General features: G+C 42.4%; 1 protein-coding gene across 5 annotated transcripts in view; it reads left to right on the top strand.

Moving 5' to 3' along the window:
- The window catches only part of CHL1 (cell adhesion molecule L1 like), a 134,769-nt gene that overhangs the window by 23,366 nt on the left and 93,214 nt on the right, over positions 1-18,189 (top strand). For all 5 annotated transcript variants that reach the window (XM_029958244.1, XM_029958242.1, XM_029958243.1 and 2 more), the window contains exon 2: positions 7,321-7,401. The gene's annotated coding sequence lies outside the window, so the exon portion shown is untranslated. The remainder of the gene's footprint in view (positions 1-7,320; positions 7,402-18,189) is intronic.

Below are 18,189 nucleotides of genomic sequence, written 5' to 3'. Positions count from 1 at the left end.
CACCACCAGTGCCATATTTTCAAATACCAGGGTGCCTTAAGTCCCCCAGGATGACCATGGCCTTTGATTGTGAAGGCTGAATAAAGCTTTAGCCACTTCCATTTCTTGCCTGGGTGGTGGGCAGCAAACTCCCACAGCAAGATCTTCCTTGCTGACCTCTCTCATCTGACCCACAAGCTCCCAGCAAACCCATCACCTGTTTTACAGCACAGCATAAAGGTCTTGAGGAATAATTCTGACTCATTAATCTCTCCTGAGGAGAATTCTGTGTCCTGGGTGTAGATTCTAACAGCTTTTAATCCTTTACAGTGCCTTTCCCAACATGTATTTTTTTCTGATGGACTAAAAATAATTCAAAACCCTATTGGTTTCTAAATATTTGGGGTACCTTAATAACTTAAGCATATCCTTAATGACCTTTCCTGATGGGGGATAGTTGGTATAAAGTCTTTCTGCATGTCTGTGGGCAGAAGGAGTTAACAGAACACTTGAAATCTTAAGTACCAGAGGAAAGCACTTGAATTAATGTAATTTTTCCTGTTGCTCTTTTCTCCTCGTGCTTTCAGCAGTTCAAAAGTTGCAATGCTGCAATGGCCCATCTTGACCTCAGTTGTCTCTGTGCTAATCAAGTGCCCTGTGCTGTTACTTGGGCCATTAGCCTGGCACTCGGAAGTTTTATTTCTGGCTCTGCAATTATCCCCCCTGCTGCAATTTCCTTATCTGAATCAGGGGTAACAAAGCTCTCCTTCTCTGCAGAAGGTTTTGAGATTCGATGATGAAAAGTGCTGTCTAAGGGTTCAGTATTGTTATGTGAACAAATATCACTTTGTTTGCGTGGCTTGACTGTCTTATAAACAAGCAGAGAGTTGATGACCAAATCAAGATTAGAATTGAACAAATGAGGTATAATGAACAACTTCAGACTGTTGACTTCATTTTTGCCTTCTGTTTGAGAGTCATTAACTTTTATAAATTAATCTCTAGAGAAATTTTTAGCCTGTAAATCATTTGCCAGTTGGGCCTAGAAATCTTTTGGTTTGCTTGTTTCCTGGCTTTGCTTATCATTTTAGGTGCCAAATAAGTTACTTATTAGTTCATATGATCATTAGCAATCTGAACATAGAGTCACATATTATAAGGTTAAGTTTCCAATTTTAATGTTGGACAGCATCCATGTGCATTTACAGGACATTTCCAGGAAAAAAAGACTCTGAAAATTATAAATTAACAGTGAATTATCTTCACAACAGGAAGAAAATATTCCTTAATTAAAACTATACTCGAAATCTGTTGTGAAGAGGACAGCAGCAAAACTGATTATTTTTAAAATAATTTCAAGACCCTGGGTATGTTATTTGTACTCATTGTCATGGGTTTGGTCCTGAGAAGGACCACGTGTTTTGCCACACAGATGTGAATAGTTGAAAACTAATTTATATCTTAAAAAAACCACAGAACTAAGTTTTCTGGCTGTTTTCATTCCTAAACCCCCAGTACTGTGATGGGAATTCATGGGTCTCCTGGAGAATGGTGGATATTTTTCAGCTGGCACGTAGGTACTCAGGGTGCTGCCTTTGCTCTTCAGGAGAAATCCTTTTCTCAGCCCATGTGCCATTCAGTTTGCACACAGTCCATGTTGAAGAGCTCAGGGAAAGGTGGTAACACAGATTTGTGCATTAGAAGGTTATTAAAACCAAATGAAAGTGCTCTCTTTACCTTGGGGACCCTAAATGCAGAATCATTCTAACTAATAGGCAGGTACTAAGTGTGCCAAATTTCACCCCAAGGCTCCTGCTGGGGTCGGTTTTGCTCACTGACTTTTATTGACTATCAGGATTTATCGACCCAGGAGGGAAATATTGACAGAGGTGATTCTTTGCCAGTCACAGGTTCCCTCAAGGGATCATAACACCTGGTGTAAACTGCAAATTTAAACTCGACACAGGCGTGCAAGTCGTGGCACGGGGTTTAACTGCTGAACATTCACCTCCTGGGGTGGTGTGGCAGAGCTGGGTGATTTTGCACAGACCTTGACATTTTTTTTTAGGGGAAAAAGGGCTCTGCTGCCCTGACAAACCTCAGAGAGAGAGAGTGTGTGTGCATGTGTGAGCATGAGCCTTTGTGTGTTAGTTGGAGCCAAGGTGATTTCCCTCTGGTAAACATTATAACAGCTTTTAATGCTGCCTATCCATATTATTAAATTCATCACCTGAATTATGTACTGGTAAAGTGCTATAACATTTCTTATGCCTGAGTAATCAAGGAGCAAAATCTGGCCCAATAGACTTGATTTACAAAAATGTTCACGACTGCCTTCTTTTATTGGTACAGTAAATCACAGGAATTGTTGGCTCACATCATGTGATGGTCCTAGACAGATATGATTAGTATTTCAAGGCTCTCTTCATGTTCTGATAGTCCTTTTAGTAATAAATAAACAGATATTTGAGCAACTTGTAACATTGTGTTATTGAGCCACCTTATTCTAAATATGAGACAGAGCAGAAACGCATTTCCTAGTGGGAAAACTGAAATATTGGCAAAACATGTCTACTAAACTAGACTTCTTAATGTTATTCCTGTAAAATTAATAGATCTTACTGTTGCTAAAGAGAAAATAATCATATTATTTAGGAAATGGAAAACTGTTGTGCTGACTCTTCTCAGCACACTGGGTTGTATTCATAATGCACATGGGTAAAATTACAGCTAAAATGTTTGTTTCTTTATTAAAGACGTTCTTTTCTCTCTTGCTCTTTTTTTCTCATCCCATTCTAATTTCATGTACTTGGTATTAATCTGAAGATATCACTGTAAATAATCCCTTTAGCACATTTTTCACCTGTGTGGGATCCATAGGCCATAAGGACATTGACCTTTTGCTGTGGCAATTTATCCATTTCATCCTGTGCTGTTTTCTGAGCTGGTTAATGCATCTTTTTATTGCTTGATAAAACTTCCTCCTTAAAAACCCTGCTGTTAATAGGCACAAGTGGAGCTTATTCCTCAGTGGCAGTGATGCTGGAGCTGATGGAAACACTGCCCAGGCCTGGCTGCTGGGATTTGGGGTCCTTTCATCCCTTTGCCACCCACGTGTCACTGAAATAGGATCAACCTTCATGGTCTGCACTGCAGGGCAGAGCCGGGGCTCGGAAGGTTTGATGTGCAGAGCTCAGCTCTGCAGGACTGGATTGGCTTCAGGAGCATCCAAAGCAGTGCCAGAGCTCCATCCTGGGCAGCATTCCCGGCTTTTGATACCATTCTGCTTTGTCAAGTCCTCTGGGCCAAATCTGTGAATTCTCTTGCTCTGTGTTGTGGGGATCTGTAGCAGGTGGAACTCAAGGAACACTCAAATATTTAGTTTCTCATTTTCAGAGCGACTCAGAGGTTTTTACTTCATCAGTCGGTGGATTTGTTAGGGAGAAATGGGTGGATGAAATGTGAAGGTCACATTGCAGCAGGGACCACTCATCCCTGCTCTTCCCCTGCCATCAGGAGCTGGAGGAGCCTGGGAATCTGCCTGTGCCATCTGTGGCATGGCCAGAGGCAGCAGGTCATGCCAGACCTAATCCTGGCTCAGAGTTTGCTGCTGGTTCTGCTCAGAGAGCAGGGCAGCCCCTGGGCAGCTCAACACAGGGAGCAGAGATGTCTTAAAGCCATCTTTGTGCCCTGCTGCCTCTCTCCTGCCCTGCACCACACCTCTCTGAGCTGCAACACGGTGCCAAAGTCAGGGAGTGAATGAAAGCATGAACTGCATTCCCTCACTCAGAAATCTGTCAGCTCCCTCTGACCTTTTGGAAAACTGAAAGAGCAAAGCGACTGCACCTGTGGCACATCAGAACAATAAAATGCCTTGGCAGAGCAGAAAGCAGCACTGGGTGTCCAGACACACAGACACTCTGTCCACACCCACAGAGGAAAAGGATTGTATTGTAATTTCTCATCTTTAAAAATCCCAATAGATTTATAAGACCTGCCTTTGATTCAGGCCACAAGGTTTCTAGGGCAGTTGTCATAAATTCCAGTTTGTAAGGTTGCAGATTTTTTTTCCCTTGAAAAACCAAGCAACAGGTTGAGTTTTCAGCACAGAGTGGGAGACCGGTTTTCTCATTAAAACATACATGGTTTCAGCAATCCCTTTGTGAAATAGGTTGGTTTTTAAACTTAAGTATCTCGCTGCAGCCAGAGCCATTTACCTGAGCCAGGGAAGCAAAAGCTGGCTGTGCCTGTTGCACAGGAGGAATGATGGTGCTTTCCTTCCAACAGGAACACCTGGGGCAGAGACACCTCAGTTGTTATTCTGCCTTCATGGTACAGAGGAGACTTGGGTAAAATGCTGGATAACTTTCAGCAGGTGATTTGTGTTGTCAGGAGCTGAGATCACCTTCCTGTGGGAATCACAGTGTCACTGACTGGAGTGTTGGATTTGTGGTGGTGGAGAACTGTGGATATTTATGGTCAGCTGAGTTCCCTCAGGAGGACAGTGGAAGGTTCCCTGATTATGGAAGCGGGGTTGGAATGAGATGATCTTTGAGGTTCCTTCCAACCCAAACCATTCCATGACCCTCTGACCCCCCAATAGCTCACTGGGGACAGCCTGCAGTGACCCCCTGAGCAGTGTCTGAGCTGAAGCTGCAGTGGCTGCACTTGGGCACTGAAATCAGCTCTGCTCCTGCTCTGCCTTTCTGATGGGAGCAATGGTTTTGGGGAGTGGTTTTGGGGAGCAGTGAATCCTTACTGCTTCAACTAGACCTGAAACAAGAGCTGCTGCAAATTGCCTGGCTCTAATAAATCCAACAAACCCAGTGCTACAGACCAGCTTATTAATACTATATCTTGTATTTTCCCCCCATGTTTTCCTACACTTTCCACTGAAAATGTTTTAGATATAAATCCTTTCCTCCAACCTGTGAGCTCTATTTCCCCTTCCTCTGCCTGATAACTTCAGCCCCACAGACCTTCTCTCCAGGAAATGCCATTAAGATTTTCTTTCAGCAAAAGTGAGTAACCCTTCAGAAATCCTTTATCAGCTCTGGTCTTTCCTGTTATAGTTTGCCTCCTGTTTTTTTTTTCTTTTTTTTCCCATGGATAGCTGTAATTTAAAGCTTACTAGATCAATAAGTCCAAGATGCACAGCTTAAATGGGAGAAGCAGACAAACAGCTGGTAAAGATAGGAGACAGCTGATTAGAATGAATTCAAGCTATAAAGCACTTGAGTTACTATTCTCTGCTGTGATTTTGGAGATAGATTATAAAATAGGAGAAGGGGGACATACAAATAAAAATTCCCTCCTCCCTTAGAATCTCTGATTAAAATTATGTTGAATTCCTTCTTTTTTTTTTTCCCCCCCATGTCTCTAAATAAAAAGGAGATTTTTTTTTATTTGGAGGAGAGGTTTTAATCAATTACAAGGGAATTGGCTTAATATAGAGATAACTGGGGGAAATGTAATGGCAGGAAGTCCAGACCTGATGGAATAACAGCATCTTGTCTTGAACTCTCTGAATCCAGGGCTGTGATGAACTGAAATCCTGCAAATGGCCTGTTTTGCACTGATTCCCAGCATAAGGATTCTCCCACTCCCCTTTGCAGCCCTGGTGATTGTGTGTGGGACTGGGATTGGGTTTGCTCTGTTTTCCAGCCCAGGCATGTCTTGCAAAGCTTGGCCCAGGCTGCCACAGCTTTGTTGGGCTGTGCCCAGCTGGCACAGGCTGTGGATCAGGCAATTTGCATTTGGCATTACAAATTGCAGGCACATTACTTTGTGGAGGTAAAGGCCCTCTGAAAGGCTGAGTGTGTTGCCAGCAGGAGAGCAAACATTTCTAAGCTAAACCTTCAATAGAAGTCAAGAAGGATTAAGGTGCAGCTGAAAATAGAATTGAGGTTCCTAAATCACTGCAGAGCTTTAGAAAATGGTTTCTGTTCACATCAGAAACCATAATTTATCGACAAAGGGGTTGAAATTTAAAATACATGTGCTGGTGAATTGTGTTTCAGTGAAATTGCAAACTGCTGTTGATGAGGAGGTTCATGTAAATGTTCTTGGTGTACCCCTGACCACAGAAACTATCTGAAAGAACTGTGTGGGCTGAATCTGTCTATATGTACCCCAAAAGATCAGGGGGACGTTCCAATGTGAGTTTAAAACACCGTGGGAAAGGAGGTGCATGCACTCTGGAAGAAGGATTGGGTCTGTCCGTGGGGAAATAAGTCTGTCTGCAACTGGTGAGATGAGATCAGATAAAGAGATTATCAAGTAGTGACAAGGAAGAAAATAGGTTAGCTGGATTCCTCTTTATCACTTCTTTTCCCTTAAGACACCTCACTGAATATCTTGTCATTCATACAGAGAGGCTGGAAAGAAAATCACTTTTAAAGGTGACCCACAAAGGTAAAAACAGACCAAAATTTCCTTGTGTGCCCCTCTTTCTCCTTGTTGACATAGGAGTTGGCCTGGAATTTACACTATGTGTGCGTGTTCTCTCTTTTGGGAGAGCAGGAGAAGTGTTTTTGGAGCTCCCTTGGCTCCCAAGTCTTCCCCTTGGCTTTCCTGCTTCCAGCATGTAGGAGAACCTCCTGTGACCCACCTGTGAGTGGGAATATCGAGGTGCCAGGTCAACAGCAGAGGTGTGTCATGCCCAGCTATTGGAGAGGTTGATATAGAAATACAGCTCTTGGCCAAAGTGTTTAAAACAGGTGGAATATATTGTAATAAACCAGATCTGTTTCCCCTTGAACACATTTTCCTTTCATGAGCCTTTTTTTTATTTTTTCTTTGATTTGAAAGGGAAGTAACTATTGAAAATCATTTTGAAATGTGTTTCATAATAGTGGAACTACAGGAGAGCAATAATGTAAGTGGTGGTTGATAAGGTTTATTGTTTCTGGTTTTGTGTTATCTCTTGATTCCAAAGAAAGCTGAATCTTATCTTTTGGTGTTATATAAACACTTAACAGGCTTTAGAAAGCTTGTAATGGGAGCAGACAAGAAAGGCAAAGAAGCAGAGGGGAAATGGAGGTGCAGAGAAGTGGCTCCTTCCAAGGTCACAAACCAGATTTAGAATAAGAATCAGATTTTCTCACTTCAGCCCATTTTTTTTCTATTCCATGGTGTATGTTGCTTCTGTTATTCAAATATGGAAAAGCCTGTCCTTTTCCAGTTAAATGAAGGGCAAGGAGAATGAGATCAGTCATAAACTCAGTGACACAGAGGGAAAAAAAATAAAGCAAAGGAACTGTGCTGATAAAGATGCTGGTTTAGATAAATTCAACACATGACATTCCATTTATCAAATCCCAAATTTGTCTTTCTCTCTAGATGCAGTAAAGTGGGGACAACCCCTCAGATGTAAAACTCCAAACTGACCATGCATTGATGAAGAAGCAGCTGCATGTACTGGTTAGAAATGCATATTTTTTCCTTTCAAATTAAATATTTGTGGTTTGGATGCAGATTTTATTTACCTCCATTTCTGATTCGTAACAGTTAAAGTCATTGTAACCATTTTGGACCCCTTTGTGACCATTTCTGTCTTTAATATTCCTTCTGTAAAAGCATAAACGTGTGTGTGTGTGTGTGTGTGTGTGTGTACATCTGTTTGTGCATGTAAGTGTGTTCTGGAGTAATTCCACGTGATTTTAATTCCCTGAAGAATGCAGACATGATTTCAAAGCCTGAAAGCTCTCTGAGGTCAGGTGGGGCTTGTTTGTCTTCTCTTTCCAAGTCAAGCAGTCACTTGTTATTGTGTGTGTAGCTGAGCCCTAAGCCAGGCTTTATCCTGTTGTAGCAACTAATGGTGAGGAAATTGTGATTTTACAGTTTAAAACCCCCTCAGTTCTAGATAAAAAGGTGCTGTAATTATTTTATTCTGATCGTTTCAAGGTCAGCCTCCCATTCTGCTCCCCAGCAGCTGGTGGTGGTGGTTTATGGGGACAGTGAATTACCTCAAACACCTGAGGGTTGGATCCACAGTGGAAGATGGACCTTGGATTTCTTTAAAATTGGACCTGTGGAAGAGAAATAGTGGAAGAGCAGGGCCTTAGTGGTGGCTTTGCCAACAACTGTTCAGCAGGGAAAAAAGGGGTTGGAGCCCTGGAGTTATTTATGGCTTGGACTTCCCTAGGACAGTTTGTTACCAGGGGATTTTAGTGCCTGTGGACACTTCCTGGAGTGAGATGTGCTTGGAGGAAATAATCACACTGGCAAGGGATTTCTAGCTGTTTATTTATTTATTTTTAAATCCTGTTCAGAAAAAAAAAACCCTCCTATAATTCTGTGTTCTGTTTGTGGCTGGTGAAAAGGGAGTCTGTGCTACCAATATATTCATTTCCCATTACCTTTTATTAATAGGAGCTCTAAGGCCAAAGATTTGCCCATAATGGGAATTATTTACACCATAACTTTCTTCTGAGCTACCATTTATTAGGATTTTCTATATTCTGCTTGTGGCCTTGGCTGCTGCAGAGAGCAGGGCTGAGAACATCTTATGCATCTGCTGCTGAGTTTCATCTTGTGAACTTTTGTGGTCTGTAAAATTCAGAAAGATAAAGTTATTGATAAAATGTAGTCTCTGAACAGTGCTCTAACTTTTTTATTATTTTTATTTTTTTATTACTCCCCCTGATAAATTGATTATTTCCTTACACCCAGTGATTGTTTCAAGTAGGAAATAATTCACTGGTTTCTGATAAACCCCAGCTAATCAGGCAGTGGGATTCAGCTGCTGTGTGATTCCAGATCTCCATAAAATCAGGTTATATTTTCATTTATCTCTATGTAGGGGCAGCTCTGCCCTGAAAAGCTCACTTTCCTGTCAGTTTGTAAGTCAGCTTATAAACTTTCCCTCTTTCAAGCCCAGCCATCTGGAAAGGTCACCATGGCTATTTTTTAGGTATGTGGGAAAAAGGAGAATAAAGACTTACTCTGCTTTTTTGAGGGGACAGTCTGTCTTGTTTCTTCCTAAACACCCCCAAAACCTTCTCATATATCCCCCAAAAACCTTCTCCTACTTTTTATCCTCCTGTGATCTCTGTCAGAGCATCCCGTGGTCTGAACCATTCCATTTCAAGGGGGAAATCCTGGAAGTGTAGGGATAACAAAGTGCAGGCTTGAGCAGTTTCTATAGACAATCACAGGATAATTTAGGTTGGAAAAGACCTTTAAGGTCATCAAATCCAGCTGTTCCCCAGCACTGCCAAGGCCACCACTGACCCCTGTCCCCAGGTGCCACATCCATGGGCTTTTTGAACACCCTGAGCTTCTCCCTTGGCAGGAAAGGTCACCAAAGCCTTCCCAGCCAGCTGGGTGTGCTCGGGGGTCCTGACAGCAGTGGGGATGTTTGGGAATGGGCTGTTTTCCTCTCGTTGGTTCCCAACTTTAAGCACACCCAATTTTCTACTTAATGTGCCGTTTCCTCCCCGACTGAACCGGTTTCTCGGGGCAGGGCTCAGCCCTGTGACCTCTCTGCCCTGCTGTGACCAGAGAATGAACCCAAAGCCATTCAGATGGGGCTTGAGACTCGAGTTAATCTGTGTTCCAGTGTCTGCCCCACAAAGAACTGCATTTACTTACACAGGGCCTTTTTATTTGAATGCCTTTCTCCTCTTTGTCAGAGAGAGGAATCGTAATTAAGATTTCTATTGTGTGATGAAGTTCCTATATTTAGAGTTCATGAGTCTTATTACCTTTTAAAAGATGTTTGGTGGTGTGAAAGTTAGTAATCATTTCTTTTCATTTAAAATTCAGGGCATGATATGGGAGGCTGTATTTATGAGGAGGGTACATCATCATGTCATTTTCTACGTGCTTAAAAGCTAAATAAGTGGTTAAGGAAGCTCCCATCCTGAGGAGAAGAAAGGGCTCATTAAAAACATTAGCTCATACAGAACAAATTGAACTTCAGTGCCCTGCATAAAGATTATAATAACTGTAATAATAAATGAATTAATAATGCATTAAAGGAGAATTCCTCCAGTCAGCTTGTCACACGCTTATCCTTGAAAATTGACTTCACTGAGGTGTGTCACATGAGCTAATGTTCTTAACTGATGGATTTGGGATTTTTCCCCATTCCAAAATCCACTCAAATCCGTATTTCTGTATTTTTGACAGTAAGTTTTCTGGATAGACACGAAGCAAGTAGGGGCATTTGATGTTGCAAGCCAGGGTGGAGCTCTTTGCTGAACCAAAGTGATCTCTAGTTTTCACCTCAGGTAATCAGAGTTGGTAAACTGTGACCACTTAGAAGGGAAACCTGAGATGGCAATCGAGTGTTGGAGGCTGCACATCTTGGGCTGATGGAGGATCCAAAATTTGTATGGCCTCTAGCATATGTTTCTATGGCCTCAAACTGACAGAGAGCAGGTTTAGATTAGATTTTAAGAAATCCTTCCCTGTGAGGATGGTGAGGCCCTGGCACAGGTTGCCCAGAGAAGCTGTGGCTGGCCCTGGATCCCTGGAAGTGTCCAAGGCCAGGTTGGACAGGGCTTGGAGCAACCTGGGCTGGTGGAAGGTGTCCCTGCCCATGGCAGGGGGTGGGACTGGATGGTCTTTAAGGTCCCTTCCAACGCAAACCATTCTGGGATTCTATCTGGAGAACTTCCATAAAATTGAAGGTTTTACTCCCACTCAGCTGTGGGTTATAAATATCGTGAGATTATCAGGTTTAGGAATAAATTATCAAGTGCAGCAGCAAAATACATCCACAGGGTTTTAGTTGAGGAAGTGTAGGTGCTGAGGCATATCTTCATCAGAAAAGTGAGGATTTGGGGATTTCTGCTGTCTCCCCTGGGTAAGGGCTGAGCATTCCAATGGTTATTGCACTGAGGAAAAGTTGCACTAAGGGAATGGTTTTCCAGACATCATAAACCCAAGCTGGTCATAAACTGCATCTTCAGGCACCTGGGTACCTTTAAAATGAATCCATTAGTCAGTTCTGAAAACCAAAACAGCTCCCTAAACCCAGGCACTACTGAAGGTGGAGTTTACATGAGGCGTGAGGTGGTTAATTTTTAGAATCTTAAAATAACTGATGCTGGAAGGGACCTGGGGAGGTTGTCTGGGTGCCTCAATTCAAAAAGGAATCTGGGTGTTCCAATTAGAGATTGTAAGAACACTTACCCTGTTACTACAGAATCTTAGAGTGGTTTGGTTTGGAAGGGACCTCCCAGACTGTCTCATTCCAACCCCCTGTCATGGGCAGGGGCACCTTTCTCCAGACCAGGTTGCTCAATATATGATTATTTATCCCTCTGATGCTTCTGTGTGTCCCCATTTACTCTTGCAAACAGGTATTTGTAGGTGTTGATTTGCATGTGCTGAGCTTTGCCTGTGTAAGATATGAAAGCAAATTCCTTCTGGGATGCCTTTTTTTTTTTTTTTTTTTTTTTTTTTTTTTTTTTTGAGAAGAATAGAAAATTCATATCTAGTGTTTGGTTGTTTTTATTGGTTTTTCTTTAATAAAAATCTCATTCAGCATAAAAAGGACGACATCAATGGGTTTCTTATCAGTGCTTTGCATCATGGTAATACCACAGCCAACAGTAAATTGTGTGGGTATTATAACAGAACAAAGGAAATTAGGCAGGGATTTTATTTGAGAAGATCTGGAATTTGCTTGTCAAGTCATGCAATATGTGCTTTACTTTATTGGCTGGTGTGAGACCAGCTGAACAGTTGCTGGAGTTTGCACAGGGATTCTTTTCTTTCCCCCTTTATTGCTTTACTTTGGCACATTATTTGAGACATGCCAGAAAAATAGTAAGATATCAAGAAAAAGTGATGCATTAATGCAGGGAATTATTCCAGCTTGGAATGTTGCCTTTGCATCACCTGAAGTGGTCACTTGCTGAAAGCCCAACCCTGTTTTTCAGCCTTCCAAGCAATAAAAGGCCCAGCAGTGCTGTTGGATTTTGGAACAGAGCAGGTACCTGGGAGGGAGCTGCTAAAATAGTGACACAGCCTGGGGCTGGCAGTGGATAACAAGGGAAATAAAGCTCTGCCTGCTGGGCTGGATCTGCTCCTCACACCCTCTGGGACTTCTGGGCTGGCTGTGCCAGGGCCAGCAGAAAGGCCTAAATGTTAAGCTGGTTCTTAAATTTCCAGCAACAAGACTGGGTTCATTAGCACCCCCATCAAATGGCTTTCAGTTGCTATCACTCTGACTTGTATTTGAATTGATGACCTTGAGATAAAAGGCTTTTTATTCTATTACCCATCTCCTGAGCCATCAAGCCTTTAATACCCCGTGCAAAATCGGTTTTCAGATGGTATTTCTTTTATGTAATATTGTCATTTGTTATTAAGGGTGTCTGATTTTGGGTGCTACCAGCTATAATTGTGCATAATACTACTTTTGTTATTCCTATTATTTCAAATTTATCTGCTATATTACTACACACTTGTAGACACAGAGAAAATAGATTGGTAATAAAGTGTAATCCAGCTTTATATAAATGAGTTAATAAAATCACACAAAAATACAAAGTTAAAATAAATTCAGCAGCAGCAAAGCTCACGTGTTACTTCAGCAAATTGAAATACAAAATTCTGCTTTGATGCTGAAATAAGCTTTACTACAAAATACTACCAAATGCTCAGTAAATTAAGGAAAAATGAGTAAGAATATGCAATTCAAATGTCACAATGAAGGAATTATATTACACACCACCTCCTGAATGGCTTTTTCCTGAAGAGAATATGGAGTAGACCATGTGAAGAAATCAATATGTACAGGAGTGTTGGAAGTGTAACAAGGGAGCTTTTCCTATTTGGTTTTATTTGACTGTATTTCTTAGGAAAAGATGAAACTGGGAGCACTGGGATAAAGAGGTGCCTTTAGGGACAGATTCTTTGAAAATTCTCAAATATGGACAACTTATTGCACATATTTGACCTGCCTTGCCAGTATTTAATATGAATTGGAAAAAAAAAAGATAATATGAAGCTGTGCTGTGCTGGGACAGCCCCAGTCAGATGTGCAAAATTAAATGATTCTTTTTCAGAGGAGATAATGTTTCTGTATGATGTTATTTCTAAAAATAATAAGTGTCAGAATGCAAATCTGGCACAAGATCCTAAGGGGTCAACCAGCTCAGCCCACTGGACCCCACTTCACATCCTGCCTCAGGAGATGGGGTTGTGTCAAGGTCATTTTAGATGCTTCCAGCAGTAGGTCACAGCAGCCTTCTTGGAGATAATGTATTGAAATGATTAACTATCTGTATAGCTCAGAAAGCTTTTCATACTATCTGTCCTTAATTTTCCTCTCAGTGAATTAAGGCAACCACTGATTGTGTTCACAAAGTACAACTGAGCATGGCTTTCTTAATTAAACCCTGTAATGTGTTGGGATATTGCTGCCACCTCTCATTTTCAGCCCTCTCTCTTTACAGAGGGAGCAGATATCCTTCTTTCTAGGTCATGTTTTCTAAATCTCATATGAATAATTACCTCCTGTGTCGTGTGGTTAACATCTGTTAATATTTCCCCAAACACCACTTGTCTCTGGCAGCAGAGCTGTGCTGACTCACGTTTAGGTTTTATCCTTCCCAACCTCTCTGTCCTCACTGTACTGCTGCCCATCCAAAAACACGTTTTAAATCTTGCTCTTGATTATTTCCAAAATAGGTAGGACTTTGCATACCTTTTTATTAATTTAACTTCATGATTTCAGATTTTTTTTCAAATAATTTGGGATGGCAGTGCTGTCACTGAGTGCTGGTGGATCCTCCACACTGCCTGTGACCTGAGCCACTCATGAAAATATGGGATCAAGTCAAACACCTGATATGCTGATGTGCTCCCTCAATGTGGAAGTGAACTATTGAAAACTGTTCTTCGAGTGTGTTTTTTTTGTCAGTCTAAACTCAGAAGTTGGTAAATCTGCCTTGTTGTGAGAGAGGAATATGTTTGTTCACAATGTATCACATCTGATTGCCTCCTATGATAGGGTAATTATTCTGATTTAAAACTCAAGAAGACTGGGTTCACATGGTTAGTTCTCCACAAACTCATCTTGGCAGTTTCTTCTCACTTTATATTCCTGTGAGTGCTTACAATTTCATTGTTTTATCATTTGTCCCTGTGATCTGAAACTAGACTATGTAGGCTTCCTTTTTCCCCTTCCTAAAAATAGCTGTTCTGTTTGACCATCTCTTACCCTCTGGGACCTCAGCCATTCCCAGACAGTGCTAAAAACTAATTACTGGTAGTTTAAAGAGAACTTCAGCAGATACCTGAAGTATTTCAAACAGAATTTAATCCTCAATGACTTATTTAGTTGTATCTTACCCACATAGGCTTAAGCTCCCTGCTCAGCTTGTGGTCCCAGCTCCTGCTTCAAATGAATTATTGTTAACCAGACAGCATTATTCTTGTTTTTATAAGTGCACTGCAGTCGTGGTTATGTTCTCCCATTGCATTTCCTTCCCTTTTTTGCTCTCCTGGTGTCTGATCCTTGTGCTGTGGGACTGTCCTGCTCCAGCAGCAGGTCCTGGTCGGTCCCTCTGAGGTTGAGCATGTCCAGTCTGACAGTAGTAGGGCTGAGAGGGAGGAGGAGGAGGAGTTGGTGTTTTGGCAGCTGGAGCTTCCAACACATGGGGGTTTGAGGGGTGGGAAGGGTTCAGCTGGAAATCTCTCCTAAGCTGGTGTGCACTGGGATTTTGAGAGGCTTATGGCCCAATAGCTCTGCAGTGGTTTCTCATGGCAATGGCAAAGGTCGTGTCCCCAAGACAGGTGGAATCCATGCTGAATTTGGAGGGGAAGGCACACAGAGTCCTTCCAGGAAAAGGGCTAAGAATTTGTATTATGGGCACGAGAAACTAGTATATTTTTGCTAGTCTTCACCTTGGGAAAATGCAGAACAATTTTAGTTGAAATGAGTTGAAAGAATCTGTCCTAAAATCCCAAACTGAGAGACTGTTCAGTCTTTAAAAAAAACCCCAAACCAACAAAACAAAAAATATAGAAGTGTGCTGTGGGAGGAGAAAGTCCTCAGATGTAGATTCCACACCCCTGGAAATGTATTAAAGAGGCATGGTAAACCATTATAAGATCCTCTTGAAAAATTACAGCCTACTTTTTCTTATGTTTTAGTAGTTTAATCCCTTTATAAATCCTACCTCTGTAGACTTGAACATTTATGCATTTCATTCTGCTATGAGCAATATTCCCCTTTTCTGCAATGCCACCTTCCAGTCAGACAGTCACCTTCTGTGACAGATTTAATAAGAAAGTGCCTTCAGTCCTGTACTTTGGAATAAAGAAACAATTTAAAAGCAAAAACCAACACAGGTCCCTTCAGGAAATGGAAAGATGAATTCACTTTCTGAAAGCGCCTGGGCTATTGAATTATTTTTCTAAATGCATTATTTGACAGAATAAGTAAATGCTAGAGAATATAAAGTGATTAAAAATGTAATAATTAATAGCGAAAAGGAGATAAGCAAATTTTAGGTATACAGATTTGCATCCTGTGACAACTCGGGATATTCTGTGATTCTGTGATATCAGTTTCTTTTCTTATTATTTAAAATATTAAGTTAATGAAACCCATGAAGATTATCAAACTAGAAATTGAAATTACCATTTTCTCTGAATGGTGTTTGTGGCAACTGGAAAGACTTTGGAAAGCGAAGTGATGGCACAGAGAGATGTGATTTGTGACCAAATTCACCAGCATTACCAGTGTTTTATCTTGAGGCAACTCAGTCTTCATGTGATGAGGAATCACCTTATCTCCTGACAGGCTGAGAACCGATTCTGACGCCCTGATCCACCCTGGGTGGAGCGAACTGATGTTCCTCCAGAAAGGAACAAACCAGCCCCGTGTCCTCCACCCGCTGCCGAGGCAGAGTTGGCCCATTCCCGTTCCTCCCCTGCATCCCAGGCCCTGGCGAGGAGCCAGCTCTCGTTAGATCAGCCCTTCATCTCCCTCCCCAAGCCACATATGCTCTGTGCAGAGCTGTCTCTCCCATCTCTCACAAGTGCTGGGGGAAGCGTTTCAGAAGTTGCCGTTTGTCTGAGGGAGCTGCTCCTCTCTCCTCTGCCGTTTTCTTGCTCGTTCCGGCTGCGGGGGGTGGGCCCGGATGGATTCCTGCTTTCCATGCCACACGTGTGCGCTGGGTAGACTCACAAAATTATACCCTGGCTAACCAAATCAGCCACATGTCAGCAACAGAAGCCTTGAAAGTCGTTGCAGCTCCAGTTTCTAAAAGCTGATGTCTCGTTATGGAACGACTCACGCCCGAGTCTGACCTGACAGAGACGTGACAAATGACTTGGGGATTTTCTTTAAATGCTGCTCTGCTACAGACATGTTTCCTCCAAACCCGTCCTGTCATGCCAGATCATAAATTGTTGCAGTAGAAGTTATTCCTCTGGAGCTCTAAGATTGATCGTTGTTCAGTTGCACCGACAGGTTTTTAATCTGTTTATTTGGCTGTACCATCTTCCTTGGCTGGCTGGAAATAGGATTCCCAAGCAGGCAGATATCTCTTGGAGAGATTTCACTTTGCATATTTCCTCACTCACCACCTTTGAAAAAGTCATTTTCTTCTAAACACTCGCCTGCCAAGCTTAGCATTTCCTATCCTGCCAAAACCAAAATTGCTGATCGTGTCTGAATATGGCAAAAGAGGGAAAAGAGTTATTACCAGGTGGCCTAATGTGCCTTTTCCCCTCAGTGTAGTTGCTGTTCTGTCCTTGCACACAGGGCTAAGGGTAAGTACAGGACACTGGCTATTCAGTGCCTGGAATAATTTGACTGGAATTTTTTATCATTAACATGCAGAAAGGGCAAAGCCAGTTGACACATGAGTTCATTACAAGGGATTTATTTCCATATATACATTTAGGAAGAGTCAGCCCTAAGTGCTGTTGCCTCATTAAATTCAAGAACTTGGATACCGTTATGGCTCTCCCGGATTTAATAGGCATGTTTGTTCCAAAGGGTTGTTTTCCTATAATCTCCTCCGTTGCATGCAGACACCTGACAGATGCTCAGTAGATTTCTGTGCCTGCTGAGGGCTGGAGCTTTGATAACTGGAGGAGAAGGGCTGAGGTGTGAGGGTGTAGGGCTGCTGCTCCAGATTTTCCCCCTGAGCCGAGTGCTTGGAAGAGGCTGCTGTGAAACCACCGGTTTTTGTTTGCTGCTCCCCGGCAGTTTGCGTTGGCCGGAGCTCCTGCGCGGCTTCTGTCGTCACTCCACAAGGTCTGGCCCTGGGAGAGGGGTGAGGAGGACACCCACTAACAAGGGGCTTGTGGTTGTATCCTCAGCGTGCCACGCTGGGAGACAAAGGGGCACTGTCTGCCCTCATAATCCTCCTTTGGGAATTAATGAACGAGTGCAGGGCACGGACGTGAGGGCTATGAAACCTCCTCGGCCGGGCAAGGGGTGCTTTCCCACTGCTGCTTAATGATTTAGTTTCAGATTTGAGGGAGCCTTTGTTGCTGTGCAAACTAGTTTTGGGGAAGGGAGAGATATTTTCAAGGGTGCTTCGTGCCTGTGTTAGAGAAATACATATTTTTTTCTTAATTCTTTCATGAAATCCTGCAGATTAATGAGGCTTTTTGATCATCTGTTGAGCTGCTGTGTCCCCACAGGGCGGTTGTTTTCATTAACCAACTTAGGTTTACGTTTCTACAATGCAGATTTATGTAAAAAAGTTAATAATAACCCCAGAGCACGAAATAACAGGGAAAGTAATTCTCTCCAGGTAATTAAAAATCAAGCCTTTCTTACCAAACAAGATACTCTGTAACCTGTGAACCCAAAAGCCTGTTTTGGTTTCCTGCTGCCTTGCATTCCCAATCACTGCACTGGGCAGAGCTCGGGCATGTTGTGCCTTCCCCAGCAGGCAGGAGATAATCCTGGGTTACTCCCAGCCTATGTTAGGCTCAGGCTGGCTGAGTTGCCAGTAAATAGGTAGAGATTTGCCACTCAGCTGCTCTCAAACAGGATTTGTGATGCCCTTTTTCTCAGTGGAGGTACAAGTTTGGGTTTCTTCCCTTTGAAATTTCCCTGTGTGCCAGCGATGGAGGGTTTTGGATAGATGGGACAAGTGTAAAGAGCCTAATTTCCTCAATAAGCTGTGCCAGAAAACAGTGGGGTTTTTTTCCCTTTACCAAGAAAAAAAAAAAAGTTCTCATGAAACCAGTCCTTTTCAACATTCTAACATTTATCCCCCA

This window comes from Manacus vitellinus, unplaced genomic scaffold (genome assembly GCF_001715985.3).
Source record: "Manacus vitellinus isolate BGI_N305 unplaced genomic scaffold, ASM171598v3 scaffold_14_pilon, whole genome shotgun sequence".
Classification (NCBI taxonomy): Eukaryota; Metazoa; Chordata; class Aves; order Passeriformes; family Pipridae; genus Manacus; species Manacus vitellinus.
Note: the sequence above shows the minus strand (reverse complement) of the source record. Positions and strands in the feature narration are given on the sequence as shown.